Below are 15,796 nucleotides of genomic sequence, written 5' to 3'. Positions count from 1 at the left end.
GAATAGTTTTTTGGGGTTTATTTATTTATTTTTTTATTGAGAAACAGTCTCACTCCGTTGCCCAGGCTGGAGTGCAGTGGTGCAATCTTGGCTCACTGCAACCTCTGCCTTTCAGGTTCAAGCGATTCTCGTGCCTCAGCAGTAATCCCAAGTAGCTGGGATTACAGGTGCATGCCACCACCCCCAGCTAACCTTTTGTATTTTTAGTAGAGATGGGGGTTTCGCCATGTTGGCCAGACTGGTCTCGAACTCCTGACCACCTCAGCCTTCCAAAGTGCTGGGATTACAGGCATGAAGCACTGCCTGACCTGTCCAAATATCTTTTAATCAGTCTTCATTTACTATGAGATCTTTAAAGAGAAAACCTTCGTGAAAGAATATCCTATTCTCTCACAGTATGCCCTTTGTAGGGTGTTAGCATACAATAAGTACATATAAAAAAACCAACAAACCCTGTTATTACTCCTCAGTCCCACAACATTATCGAACCAAGGGAATGATTACAAAGAATTAGTCATAGTCTAAACATCAACCCTTCCGATTTTCTTTTAAGCATCTTGACTGTCTGATGTTTATAAACTTTAGGAAGTTTATAAACTGGTATTTCCTATGTTAGTAAAGATATTCCACACTTGGTTGCTTTCACAACATATTCCCTTGTCAGTATCTTTAAATACTAAGTGAAACAAACAAGAACAAAAATACCTAGGCTACACACTCACACATGGGGGTAGAATCACTCCTACCCTTTAGGCACAAGTCCAAACACCTGCTTTCATTTAATGGATTTGTTCGCACATGTGCACATGCATGCAGATAATCTAGTCCCCTACAGAACAGAAGCAACTTCCGAAGCAGCCAGCCCTGCTTAGAGTGCCACAGGGGATCCAGGGAGCTCAGAGCTGCACACTACAGCTCAGTACAGCCTTGAATCCAGCCCAATCACAGTCTTGCCCAAGCAGAGCAAGCAACACAGGCCCTTCTTTCATGAAGTTTTCCTTAGCCTTTTACCCAACCCTTTTTGGCCTCAGTCCCATCCTGGGACTCTGACATTGGCAAGACAAAATGTAGCAGAAAACATGCCATGGTGATTATTTGAGAACTTGGCCCGAAGACACACATATCCCAAAGAACATGGAAAATCAATGTATAAAAAAAATCAGAGTTCAAAGAAATATAAAGTAATAAGTGAAAGTCTTGATTTGCTGCCCATCCTCATTCCCACTCTCCAGAGAGAATCACTGATTAAAGTGCCTTATGGGCCAGGCGCGGTGGCTCACACCTGTAATCCCAGCACTTTGGGAGGCCGAAGCGGGTGGATAACCCGAGGACAGGAGTTCAAGACCAGCCTGGCCAACATGGTGAAACCCTGTTTTGACTCAAAATACAAAAATTAGCCTTGCGTGGTGGCTCGGTCTTGTAATCCCAGCTACTCGGGAGGCCGAGGCAGGAGAATCACTTGAAACTGGAGGGCAGAGGTTGCTGTGAGCCAAGATCGTGCCATTGCACTCCAGCCTGGGCAATGAGAGCGAAACTCCTTCTCAAAAAAAAAAAAAGAAAAAAAAATTAGCCGGTGTAGTGGCGTATGCCTGTAATCCCAGCTACTCTGGAGGCTGAGGCAGAAGAATTGCTTGAACCCGGGAGGTGGAGGTTGCAGTGAGCCAAGATTGCACCACTGCACTTCAGCCTGGGCAGCAGAGCAAGACTCTGTCTCAAAAAAAAAAACAGAAACAAAAGCAAAAAAACATTGGAAGCCCTAGGCCAGGTGCAGTGGCTCACATCTGTAATCTCAGCACTTTGGGAGGCTGAGGGATCACCTGAGGTCAAGAATTCAAGACCAGCCCGGCCAACATGACGAAACCCTGTCTCTATTAAAAATACAAAATTAGCCTGGCGTGGTGGCACATGCCTATAATCCCAGCTACTCGGGAGCCTGAGGCAGGAGAATCGCTTGAACCGGGGAGGTGGAGGTTGTGGTGAGCTGAGGTCGAGCCATTGCACTCCAGCCGGGGAAAAAATAGTAAAAATCTCCCTAAAAAAAAAAAAAAAAAAAAAAAAAAAATCTAGGCCAGGCGAGGTGGCTCACACCTGTAATCCCAGCACTATGGGAGGCCAAGGCGGGCAGATCATGAGGTCAAGAGATCGAGACCATCCTGGCCAACATGGTGAAACCCCGTCTCTACTAAAAATAAAAAAATTAGCTAGGCATGGTGATGCGTGCCTGTAGTCCCAGTTACTTGGGAGGCTGAGGCAGAAGAATCACTTGAACCCAGGAGGCAGAGGTTGCAGTGAGCAGAGATCCCACAACTACACTCCAGCCTGGTGACAGAGTGAGACTCTGTCTCAAAAAAAAATCTAGTTCAGTTTAATAGAAATGTAATTTTAATAGTATATGGAATCATTGTCCAATATAACTCCATTCCCTCTCTGTTTTTTTTATTATTGTCATAGAAATTATTATATCATTAGTCTGTCAACACAATTTTATGATTATTTCTTTATGCAATTACATTTTAAACAAGGTAGGATAAGCCAAATTTACAAAAATACATTTATACTGTCTTTTATGTTTACCTACATAGTTACCTTTACTGGTACTATTTATTTCTTTGTATGGACTTGAGTTACTGTACAGTTCTTTCACTTTAGACTGAAGGACTTTAGTATTTCTTGTAGGTCAGATCTGCTACTGAAAAAATCTTTCAGTTATTGTTCCTCTGGAAATGTGTTAATTTCTCCTTCAGTTTTGAAGGATAGTTTTGCCAAATACAGAATTTTTAGTTGACAATTTTTTCCTTTCAGGACTTTGAGGATGCCATCCCAATGCATTCTGTCCTCCTTGGAGGCAAGAAGGCATCCTGTCCTTTTTGATGAAAAGTCCACTGTTAATCTCATTGAGAGTCCCTTATATATGATGAGTTGCTTTTCTCTTGGTGCTTTAAAGAGTCTTTGTCTTTCAACAGCTTGACTATGATATGACTGGATGCAGATATCCTTGTGTTGACCCTAAAGTTTGTTGCTCTTTTAGCTGTGTAGAGCAAAGTTTTTCGTAAGATTTGAGAAATTTCTGGCTATTATTTCTTCAATTTTTTTTTATTGCATTTTAGGTTTTGGGGTACATGTGAAGAACATGCAAGATTGTTGCATAGGTACATACATGGCAGTGTGATTTGCTGCCTTCCTCCCCATCACCTATATCTGGCATTTCTCCCCATGCTATCTCTCCCCAACTCCCCACCCCCCGCTTTCCCTCCCCTATTTTCCCCGATAGACCCCAGTGTGTGATGCTCCCCTCCCTGTGTCCGTGTATTCTCATTGTTCAACACCCACCTACCTCGGACTTACATTGTATGTCTATTGATATGCTTGATGGTATACTACAGGTCTCTGAAGCACTGTTCTTTTTTCTATCTATTACTCAAACTGAATTTCCTAAATTATGTTTGGGTTCTCTGATTCTTTTTTTCTACCAGCTCAAATCTGTTATTGAACAATTGTAGTGAATCTTTCATTGCAATTAATGTACTTTGCAACTCCATAATTTCGGTTTGCATTTTGTAAATACTTTTTTTTTTTAAGATGGAGTTTTGTTTTGTCACCCAGGCTGGAGTGCAGTGGCATGATCTCGGCTCACTGCAACCTCAGCCTCCTGGGTTCAAGTGATTCTCCTGTCTCATCCTCTGGAGTAGCTGGGATTACAGGTATGCATCACCACACCTGGCTAATTTTAGTAGAGATAGGGTTTTGCCATGTTGGCCAGGCCAGCCTCAAGCTCTTTAAAGCCCACTACAAACATTGCATTCCTTAGATCTTTCTTTTAAGTTTTTGGACAGGCCCTGGCTTGCCCAAACTGGTAGAGTCATCGCAGGCAGTTGTGATGTTAAACAATTGTGCTGATTATTTTTGATAAATGCACTACAGATAGGGCTTTTCTTGTTGAGCAAGCTCAGAGTCACGTCACGTATGAAAACACTGTATAAATGGGGCTTTTCCAGAGAGATATGAGACAAGTCAAACAGTAGCAATGCTGTGGGATACAAGTTTTTTGAGGAGCTCCAAACACAGTCTGCCCCCTCTAGTGGCTGTAAGGCTGCTGTTTTTTTGGTTTTGATTTTTGGTTTTGTTTTGCTTTGTTTTTACAGCTCCTCTGGCTGGAGTTGGCTGATTTTCAAGGGAACTGTGGAGCACGGGAGAGGAACATGGGAGTAGGCCAAGTTAAAATTGTTGTAGTTTTCTTACATAGGTACGGTGGTTTTTCTTGAATAAATCCTCCTCAGATTGCTTTAGACCTTAGGTTAATTTCCAGTTTTGAACAAAAGAAGTTGATTTTTATAATTTTGCCAGCATTTTCATTGATTTTATGGAGGAGTGGATTTATAGAGATCCTCACTCTGCCATTTCAGAAGTCCCACCTGGTTAGCTATTATTTTATTATAAAAGCCATTCTTTGCCTTGCTTTTTTCACATTTAAAAATGCCTCTTAAAAATGTTTTAATACCTGGTCATGCTGATCTTCTGTAGTGTTCCAGAGTAGGGACACAGCATAGCTTATGTAACCATGCCCTATTATTAGACGAAGTTTTTTTTTCTTTTTTTTTTTTTTTACCTCAAGCTTTTACAAATTAAGTTAGGCATTAATATTTTTGAAGACCATACAAGTTAGCACACACTATACTATTTGTCCATGTATTACATATGAAAAGGAATTTTAAAATGATCTAATTTGTAGCTTCTTAGACGTTGGCATTTGAAATATTTTAACAGTATGAAATAAAAATATTTTGAAGAACAAATATTTTATGTGCAAGCTTCTTTAAACAAATAATAAAATCTGTTCCAAATAAACAGAATTTATTATGAACAATATTTATGAAAGCAGAAAGGCATAAACTATCAGCATAATTTTAAAGTCAGAGCTTAACTTTCTTAAGGCATTTTTAAGGTTTTTAACTTTTGAAAGTGATTACATCTTTATTTTTCAAAATAAGTAAAGACTATGCTTTGTAACTGGAATTATAGTAATTAAGCTATAATTAAACTGTGAAGATAGTAATGGCTAGAATTATTTATGATTATAAAATGAAAATTGACTTCAAGATAAGCTAACATATATCTTTTTTTTTTTTAAAGAAGAAGAGAGAAAGAAAGAAAGAGAAAGAATAATAATAAAAAAAAAGAATGAAGGAGAGGAAGAAAGAGGAAGAGGAAGAGGGAGAGAGAACAGGAGTGTTGCTTTATTGCCCGGGCTGGAATGCAGTCTAAAAATGGGTATGCCTACAATTGTGTTTAATAATAGAGACGTGAGGGAAGAAAATAACTAACAAGCAGCCAACCAATATTTCATTTAAACCTGTAAATAGGTGTGATGTGGTACTGATAAGAGTGTATATTTTGTGTATTTAAAGTGGAGAGTTCTATAAATGTTAATTAAGTCTCCTTGTTCCGGATCTCAGTTCAAGTCCTGGATATCGTTGTTAACTTTCTGTCTCATTGATATGTCTAATATTGATGTTGAAGTCTCCCACTATTATTGTGTGGGAGTCTAAGTCTCTTTATAAGTCTTATATATCTGGGTATTCCTGTATTGGGTGCGTATATATTTAGGATCTTTAGCTCTTCTTATTACATTGATCCTTTTATCAGTATGTAATATCCTTCTTTGCTTCTTTTGATCTTTGTTGCTTTAAAGTCTATTTTATCAGCAAAAATTGCAACTCCTGTTTTCTATTTATTTATTTATTTTTGCTCTCCATTTGGTTGGTAAATCTTTCTCCATCCCTTTGTTTTGAGTCTTTGTGTATCCTTGCATGTGAGATGGATCTGGATGTAGCATACCAATGGGTCTTGGCTTTTTTTTGCCTGTCTGTGTCTTCGGATTGGGGGATTTAGTCAATTTAAATTTAGAATTAATAATAATATATCTGAGTTTGATATTGCCATTTAATGTTAGCTGTCTGTTTTGCCCATTAGTTGATGTAAGTTCTTAATTATGTTGTTCTTCTTTATTTTTTGGTATTTTTTAGAAAGGCTGATACTGGTTGTTCCTTTCTATGTGTAGAGCCTCTTTCAGAAGCTCTTGTAAAGCAGGCCTGGTGGTGGTGAAATCTCTGAGTGCTTGCTTGTTCACAAAAGATTTTATTTTTCCTTCCCTTATTAAGCTTAGTTTGGCTGGATGTAAAATTCTGGGTTGAAAGTTCTTTTCTTCAAGGATGTTGAATATTGGCCCCCACTCTCTTCTGGCTTATAGGGTTTCTGCTGAGAGATCTGCTATGAGGAATATCTTTGTGGTGTTCTCTGTATTACCTGGAGTTGAATATTGACCTGCCTTGCTAGGTTGGAAAAGTTTTCCTGAGTAATATTCTGAAGCGTATTTTCCAGCTTGGATTGATTCTCTTCGTCACATTCAGGTACACCTATCAAACGTAGATTAGGTCTTTTCACATAGTCCCATATTTCTTGGAGACTTTGCTCGTTCCTTTTTATCCTTTTTTTCTCTAATCTTGTCTTCTCGTTTTATTTCATTAAGTTGGTCTTCGACCTCTGATATCCCCTGTAGAGGGAGAGGCGTTCTGATTTTGGGTATTCTCAGCCTTTTTAGGCTGGTTTCTTCCCTTCATTATAGATTTATCCATCTGTGGTCTTTATAATTACTGTCTTTATAGTTGGGTTTCTGAGTGGACGTCCAACTTGTTGATTCCCGGTGCTAAAATCTGAGCAACGCACTGCGCCGGCCAAAACAGTGGTGTTAAGATTGATGGTGCTTTTCTGACTCTGCACCAAGAACCGCCGCACCAAGGCAGTGGCAAAACCGCCTCGCCGACCACAAGAGTCGCGCTGGCGACTCGTGGGACTCCTCCGCTGGGAATCTCCTGGTGCACGAGCAACAAAATTTCGTCTGAAAGTGTGGCATCCTCTCATTCTCTGTGCTTTCGCTGGGAGCTACAATCCCAAGCTGCTAGTGATCAGCCATCTTGGATCTCTCTCTCAAGTTTTTTTTTTTTTCTATCACAATCAATGCAATTTCATTTTTTTCCAGTTTTTTTTTTGTGTGTGTGTCACAATCAATGCAATGAACACCCTTTGAATTATATTTTTTTATATATTGAAAGTATATATCTTTAGATTAGATTCCCAATTGAAGAATAATAGCTGGTCAAAGAGTATATGCAGTTTTAATTTTGACTGATATTCCCAAATTGCCTTCAAGATAGCTACACTAATTACACTCCTGTTACTACTATATCAAAGTGTCTTTCTTCACCTATATTTACCAGCACTAAAAATCTTAATTTTTGCTAATTCAATAGTTCATAAAATCATGCCTTATGGCTGGGCACGATGGCTCATGCCTGTAATCCCAGCACTTTGGGAGGCTGAGGCGGGCAGATCACGAGGTCAAGAGATTGAGACAATCCTGACTAACATGGTGAAACCCTGTCTCTATTAAAAATACAAAAATTAGCTGGGAGTGGTGGTGCATGCCTGTATTTCCAGCTACTTGGGAGGCTGAGGCAGGAGAGTCACTTGAAACTGGGAGGAGGAGGTTGCAGTGAGCCGAGATAGAGCCACTGCACTCTAGCCTGGCGACAGAGCGAGACTCTGTGTCAAAATAAATAAATAAATAAATAAATAAATAATAGTGCCTTATTCCATCAATTCACTTACTTACCTTAGGATAAGGATATCTATTTACCTTACACATGATTTGAAAACTACTTTGAGCTGAGGCTTTGCTACAGCAAGAGGAGAGAGAAAAAAAGTGGTTTTAGATGTGGGACCATCACAGAGCATACCCTGTTACCAACATGGTTTTTCCAGTGGTTTGTAAAAGCCAGTCTGGGGATAAAGGTATCAATCAATCCCTGTTATTACCATTGCTTCATAAATTTGGGTAACTTCACACTCGCAAGACTCATGGCAATTGATGGAAATATGAAGTTCTATACCTTGGAATTTGGCATTATGACTCAGGATATAAATGCAGCCCCCTCTTGCAAATTGCTCTGGAACTTAACAGTTGCTCGCAAACATTTTAGCTAGCTACTGCTAACCTTTTTCTTTCATAGTTGCAACTAGAAAGACCTGCATATGCTTTGGGCTCGTGAGCTGTTTGTATAGGGCAGGAGAAGAATACTATTGTGTCCAAGTTGCTTTAAAAGTATTTTTGAGGGGGGTATAGAGAAGAAAATAGTGATATTTAATGTGAGGTTTAAAAAGACAGGGAAGAAATCAAAGGTCTGCACTTGAAGGCCTAATATACCTAAATGCCAAGTAAAGTTCAGAGAGAGATTTATTATGACAACAGTAAAGAGAACACCTCTTTTGTCTAGCCTGACATCTTCAACTATGTTGTTTGTTGGGCACTAGCATGGTTTCCTAAAGTCATGACAAGTTTACTTAATACACAGCTTGTTCTTTTATATCTTTCATATATGGCCAGTCCTGGGCTATGCATATTATGCTACTCAAATCAAACTCGTATGTAAAGGGATTGAATATGCAAGGATTGGGTGGGGAGGGGGAAAAAGGAGAATGAGTAGAGATCTTACTACACTGCTGTAACGTTGAAGAGAGAAAGCCATCTGAAGGGCCATAGAAAATGAACTGACAAAAGACAGATTAATGGGAAAAAAGGGCATATAGAATTTCTTTAACATGCATGAGAGGGTGGGGAAATCGCCGAAGTGTGATTACCCAATAACCTATGAGGACCAGAGACGTATATACCCTTCTTCATAAGGGAGGAGGACATGGGGACTATAGGCAATTCTTTTGAGGGGTAGTAAATAACTATTAGGGAGAATAAATGGGCCTGGGAGACAGAAATTAACTTGTAAATGACCCTTTGGAATTTGAATGAGCCTAAGAAACAGATATTTTGTAAAAAGTCTGGCCAGGTGTGGCTGTATTCCTCCGTCTTCTTTCCTGGGATAGATAATGAAATTTCAGGGAAGAAATGGAAGGCAATTGTGTTCTTTTTTGCAGGTTCTGTCTTAATGCAGATGAAGGATTAAAACCTCTTCCAGTATCTACTGACCTTCAAGGGCCTTTAATTTAAAATAATCAACACAGCAGGGTGACATATTTTGAAGTGAAATTCCCTGGGCTCTTTTACTGCTGCCATCAACTCCTTGGTGACTTTAGAAATGTTGCTTCAATGTCTTGGCAATGAATTTGCAGGGAACACAGAAAGCATTATAAAAGCATTGTAGTTGCTACCAGAAAGGGGTCCTGATTCAAACCCCAAGAGAGAGTTTTGGAGCTTACACAAGAAATAATTTGTGGCGAGTCCACAGAGTAAAGTGAAAGCAAGTTTATTAGAGAAGTAAAGAAACAAAAAACCCATCTCAAAAAATAAAATAAAATAGTAAAATAAAGCTGGGCACAGTGGCTCACACCTGTAATCCCAGCACTTTGGGAGGCCAAGGAGGGCGGATCATGAGGTTAGAAGTTTGAGACCAGCCTGGCCAACATAGTGAAACCCCCGTCTACTAAAAACACAAAAAATTAGCCAGACATGGTAGTGTGCGCCTGTAATCTCAGCTATTTGGGAAGCTGAGGCAGGAGAATTGCATGAACCCAGGAGGTGGAGGTTGCAGTGAGCCAAGATCTCACCATCGCACTCCAGCCCCAGCGACAACTCGAGACTCCAAAAAAAAAAAAAAGAATGGCTTCTCCATAAACAGAGCAGCAGCATAAACTGCTTGACTGACTATACTAACTGCTATTTCGTGATTATATGCTAAACAATGGGTGGATCATTTATGAGTTTTCTAGGGAAAGGACAAGCAATTTCCTGAACTGAGTCCTCCCCTTTTTAGACTATATGGGGTAACTTATTTTTTTTCTGACTCCATCTTGCTTCTAAATATATAGGGTAACTTCTGAACGTTCCCATGACATTTGTAAATGATCATGGTGCTGCTGGAAATGTCTCTTAGTATGCTAATGTATTATAATTAATGTATAACGAGCAATGAGAATGATGAGAGGTCACTTTTGTTGCCATCATGGTTTTGGTGAGTTTTGGCTTACTTCTTCATTGCATGCTGTTTTATCAGCAGGATACCAGTCCTGCCAACCTCCTATCTCATCCTGTGACAAAGACTACCTAACCTCCTGAGAATGCAGCCCTGTAGGTCTCAGTCTTATTTTACCCATTCCCCTATTCAAGATGGAGTTACTCTGGTTTGAACGCCTGTGACATAGTGGATATTGTTGTGATCACATACTTTTCAGGGAAACTGAACGTGATCAAGTAAGCCACTGATAAAGGACTAAATTTTAAAACCTTTTTTCTACTCACAATAATTTTGTACCTTAGTGGGTAAAGTCAAAATATAATCACAAGGAGAAGAAGACTAGTATTTTCCATTTGAAATGTATATAATTAGTATAGAGAATGGTTAGGTACATGAGCTCTGGAGAAGTCTGCTTGCCTTCACATCCTGGCTCTGCCACTTAACAGGGTGTGTAATCTTGGGCAATGTCTCTGTTTCTTTATTTGTAAAATAGGAATAATAATAGTTCTACCTCATCCATAGGATTGCTATAAGAATTAAATTAATATAAGAAAAGCACTTAGTATTAGTCAAATAGTAAGCATTCAATAAGTGTTATTTATTATTATTATTATTAATTAAAAATACTCTCCTTTGCTCAAACAGCAAACAGGAGTCAGTAAAACAGGTGGAGGTAGAGAGCTGGCAACTGTGAGACCAAGGAAATGAAAGGCTTTCCTTCAGTCCCACCAGAGAGATCATAATTCCGAAGATAATATTGCTGACATACTAGTTTGTAATTATTCTGACCACACTGTCAGGGTATTCCTGGAAAGGGGTCCTGATCTAGACCCCAAAAGAGAGTTCTTGGATCTTGCACAATAAATAATATGAGGTGAATCTATCATAGGCATCTGAACCAGAGTAACTCCATCTTAAATAGGAGCTGTGTAATATGAGGCTGAAACCTACTGGGCTGTATTCCCAGATGGTTAAAGCATTCTAAGTCACAGCATGAGATAGGAGGTCAACACAAAATATAGGTCATAAGGACCTTGCTGATAAAACAGGTTGCAGTAAAGGAGCTGACCAAAACCCACCAAAACCAAAATGGCGACGAGAGTGACCACTGGTCGTCCTCACTGCTACACTCCCGCCAACATCATGATAGTTTACAAATGCCATGACAACATCAGGAAGTTACCCTATATGTTCTAATAAGGGGAGGCATGAATAATCCACCCCTTGTTTAACATATCATCAAGAAATAACCATAAAAATGGGCAACCACCCACCCTTGGGGCTGCTCTGTCTGTGGAGTAGCCATTCTTTTGTTTCTTTAGTTTCTTAATAAACTTGCTTTCACTTTGCACTGCAGACTCGCCCTGAATTCCTTCTTGCCTAAGATCCAAGAATCCTCTCTTGGGGGCTGGATTGGGACCTCTTTGCTGTAACAAATCCATAGATTAAAGTGAAAGCAAGTTTAAGAAAGTAAAGGAATAAAGAATGGCTACTCCATAGGCAGAGCAGCCTCAAGGGCTGCTGGTTGCCCATTTTCATGGTTGTTTCTTGACTATGTACTAAACAAGGGGTGGATTATTCATGCCTCTCCTTTTAGACCATATAGGGTAACTTCCTGACTTTGCCATGGCATTTGTAAACTGTCATGGTGCTGGTGAGAATGTAGCAATGAGGATGACCAGCGTTCACTCTCATTGCCATCTTGTTTTTGGTGGGTTCTGGCCAGCTTCTTTACCGTAACCTGTTCTATCAGCAAGGTCTTTATGACCTGTATCTTGTGCTGACCACCTATCTCATCCTGTGACTAAAAATGCCTTAACTATCTGGGAATGCCACCCAGTAGGTTTTAGCCTTATTTTACCCAGTCCCGATTCAAGATGGAGCTCCTCTTGTTCAAACGCCTCTGACAAGGGTGTTTTGCAAAATCTATAAATGTTATTCAAAATGTATTCCTTGAGCCACTTGCACCAGAATCACCAGGGGAGGGAAGAATTAATAAAATGCAAATTCTAGAGTTTCATCCCAAAGCTGCAGAATCAGAATTTCTGGACCTCAGATCTAAGTCTGTGTATTTTCACAGGCAACCCAGGAGCTTCTGATACGGACTAAAGTTTGAGAACCACTGGACCACTGTGTTTGGTCAGAACACATTAAGCAACTAGTAACATACTGACAATGATATCAAATGGTATGAATATATGAATCTGTATTCACCTTGATCCTGGAGCTGCTCTGACTATCCTTGCTTCTGCTCTCAGGCTAAAGAATAATCTTTTCTTGTAATTTTTGAACTCAATTGCCAAGATATCCTATTTCTGGGCACAGTAAACAATTTTTGAATTCCTAATTCTATAAGGGTTTTGTAAATTTTTGATACTAGTTGTAGCTCTTGATTTTACCAGTAGAGAGCACAGTCAGTCTATTGATGATAAACTTTGTATAACAAAGAAGTCTGAGATGGTCTTTTTTCTCTTTAGTATGGAAATCTTATCCTTCTGGTTGGATGATTAGAGACAAGGGCCACTTCTGTGTGGGGTAGGAATGTGACCCTCGGGGTGGGATTACTCATTTTTCAATGATGACATAGAATGAAACCCATCTAAAACTTTTATAACTGAAAAATATGGTCTCCTAGATATGTCACTCCATAAAGTGAAATAGAGCACTTCTTTCATGAGTAATCTGCACTCCAATTGAACACTTTGGAATAGGGTATGAAATGTACAGAAATGTGTAAGAAAAATTGTGAGATGTTGAATTACTCTATTTTTGAAAGCAACGTGCTTTGGCATGTGGAATTAGACACCTGGAAGGAAATACTTGCGTGCCTGATAAAACATAGATTTCAATTTTCTGCAGTTTGAGGTGTTTTTTTCTCAGCTCCAGCAGACTGCTTAATTATCATCTAAAAGGAAACTGGACGGGCAATAGTTTGGAGGGTTTGGGGAACAGCTAAAACATGGATTAGCTTTCTTTTACCTTCCCTCAAGTCCTCAAAGTCAAAATATCTGAGACCATGATAATAATACCCTCAAATGAAAGAAAACTTTTCTCACTGTTTTCTGTACAACTTCTCATAAGCTTAAAGTAAAGGACCAGTTGATTAATAAAATGTAGGCACTGGGAAAAGAAGGTTTAGTGTAAAAAGAATTTGATTAAATATCAAGACAAATAGAATTTCTGTGAAGCAAAATCTCAGTACTTAAAGTAGTCTTCATTCTTACGATGCCTAAATGTAATACTGGGTCAAAACACTGGGGAATGTTGGTTAATGTTTATTGAGTGCTCAGAATGAATGTGCTGTAGGGAATCAGTTTGTGTTGGTTGGCCTGAAAACTGTGAACACGTTTCAAACTAGTATTTTTTTTTCTTTATTTTTTCTCTAGTGGCTTAAATAGGCATTGTAGTTTCTCTGAATGTAAAAGTTTATGCTCTTGGGATTGGTCTATAAATTGGTTACAGCCTTTTATTATCTCCAAAGCCATATTCATTGCCATGACTGATGGGATCCACTGATGGTGCAAAAAATCAAGATTTAGAAAAAGAAGTGTGGATTACTGGCTACTTGAAGGAAAAGGGAAATTTCCCTGGGTGACAGTAAAATAGAACTTGTTTTTTCTGGCCTAAGATTCTCACATCTGCTCTGTGTATGATGTGTCATGAAATTTACTCTGTTCTACTAGACACATTTTGATTCCCCATAATGTAGAAATTGAACTTTCTCTAGTCAATTCAAGTCTGTCAAATCAAAACCCTTTTCATGAATAATATTCATTTTATAAAGGCCTTACTCCAAACACTAATGGGGATTTTTGAATAGAAAAGCCTGCCCTAATACTCTTCTTCAAAATGGTACTCTATTTTGATTCAAGAGCAAGAGCTATAGTTACTAGAAAATTTTGTTTCCCTCCCTTATCCAATCAGTTCTATATCTCCTAGTACCACTTTTCCCCCTTGGTTGGTAAAAATTAAAAACAAACAAAAATCTTGCAAAAGATAATAAGTGGAATTGTTTGCCTTGTGATATATACTATCTTTGGGTAATATCTGCAGACTGTAGCAATTCCATACCATTATATCAACGCAAATGTGTGGGGCTTGTCTACAGCAAAATTGTGATGTAAACAAAATTGGTTTTGGCCCTTTCCCCACCCTCAGCCTTTTGACCTGTAGTGTCTTGACTTTACAGAGTCCTCTAGATGCTTTCCATTAACCTATCCTTTATTTATTTTTCAATTAGGATTTTTAGTTCTTTTTATTTATGCTCTAATTCTTCAGAGAAAAGGTCATCTCATTGAATGGTTTGTAATCATATAAGAATGGGCCCTAATTTGCTAATGTTTTATCACTTTCCAAGTAATGTATTTACATTTAACAGAGAATTTGAGAGACAGCAACTTAATACAAAAAGGATGACTTTTTAATAGTAGGGTTTCTAGAACCTCTGACAAGTTACTAGATATTGTCAAGATTGCCAATTACCTTCTCCACCATGTCTTCTCACCCTCTTCCTCAGTGACAGAATCTTGATTTCATTTGAAGTGATAATGCACTCAGAACAAAGAATACTACCAGTCTCCTTTGAAGCTGTGTTTGGCCATATGACTAAGTTCAGGTTTGTGATGTTTAAGTGGAAGTCTCCCTAAAAGTTAGGTGGTGTGCTTTTGTGGTGTCCAACTTCTTTCTGAAGCCAATCTAGAGTGTAGACTTGATGGTTAGAACTAGAGTTATCTTTGACCATTAGGTGACCTTGAGGATGAAAACTACATATTGAGGATGGTAGAACAGACAGATAGGTATATGGGTCAGTTGACTGGACAACCTAGACTATCTACTTCTACTTTGTTTAAGTTACATCATTTTGGGATTTCCTTTCATATGCAGCTGAACTTAATTTTAACAGTAAGACAAATATCTTTGGGAAATCAAGGCTTTGCAGATCTATGAGCATAACTGATAGGCTGATTCTGAGAAAACCATCACTGTTGGTTATTGAGGGACAGAAGTTCTTGGTCTCTGAGCGCACATGAAGAATTCTTGCTTTCCTGAATCCTTCTGAAAAGAATTTGGTTTCTTTCTTTCTTTCTCTCCTTCCTTCCTTCTTCCTTCCTTCCTTCCTTCCTTCCTTTCATTCTTTCTTTTTCTCTTTCTTTCTCTCTTTCTTTCACTTTTGTCCTTTCTTTCCTTTTCTTTTTTCTTTTTTTTTTTTTTTTTTGAGACAGGATCTTGTTCTGTCATCCAGGCTGGAATGCAGTGGCATGATCTTGGCTCACTGCAACCTCCGCCTCCCAGGTTCAAGCGATTCTTCTGCCTCAGCCTCCCAAGTAGCTGGGACTACAGGCACATGCCACCACGCCTGGCTAATTTTTGTATTTTTAGTAGAGACAGGGTTTCACCATATTGGCCAGGCTGGTCTTGAACTCCTGACCTTGTGATTCGCCAGCCTTGGCCTCCTATAGTGCTGGGATTACAGGTGTGAGCCACTGCACCTGGCTGATACTTTCCAATTGTTTAAAAAGCGCAGATTTTATCATGCAAAATATTTTGTAAATGACTAGTAACAAAGAGGATAACCTATTTTCTATTTGCCATATCACAGTTTCTAGCAGGTTTCTGGGTTCTTCCTATCCTTTTGATCATATTAGTTTAACAATTTCCCTAGATTGACATGTCCTGTTAAGAAGAAACTCTCAAAAAGAGAAGTGGTTTGGAGGAACAGGAAATATAAAAGGTCAACCACAAACCATTCTGATTCAGCATAATATGATTTAGCA

The sequence above is a fragment of the Sapajus apella genome, unplaced genomic scaffold (assembly GCF_009761245.1).
Source record: "Sapajus apella isolate SASKATOON/1434 unplaced genomic scaffold, GSC_monkey_1.0 scaffold98, whole genome shotgun sequence".
Taxonomy (NCBI): Eukaryota; Metazoa; Chordata; class Mammalia; order Primates; family Cebidae; genus Sapajus; species Sapajus apella.
The sequence above is the reverse complement of the archived record's forward strand: the minus strand, read 5'-3'. Positions refer to the sequence as shown.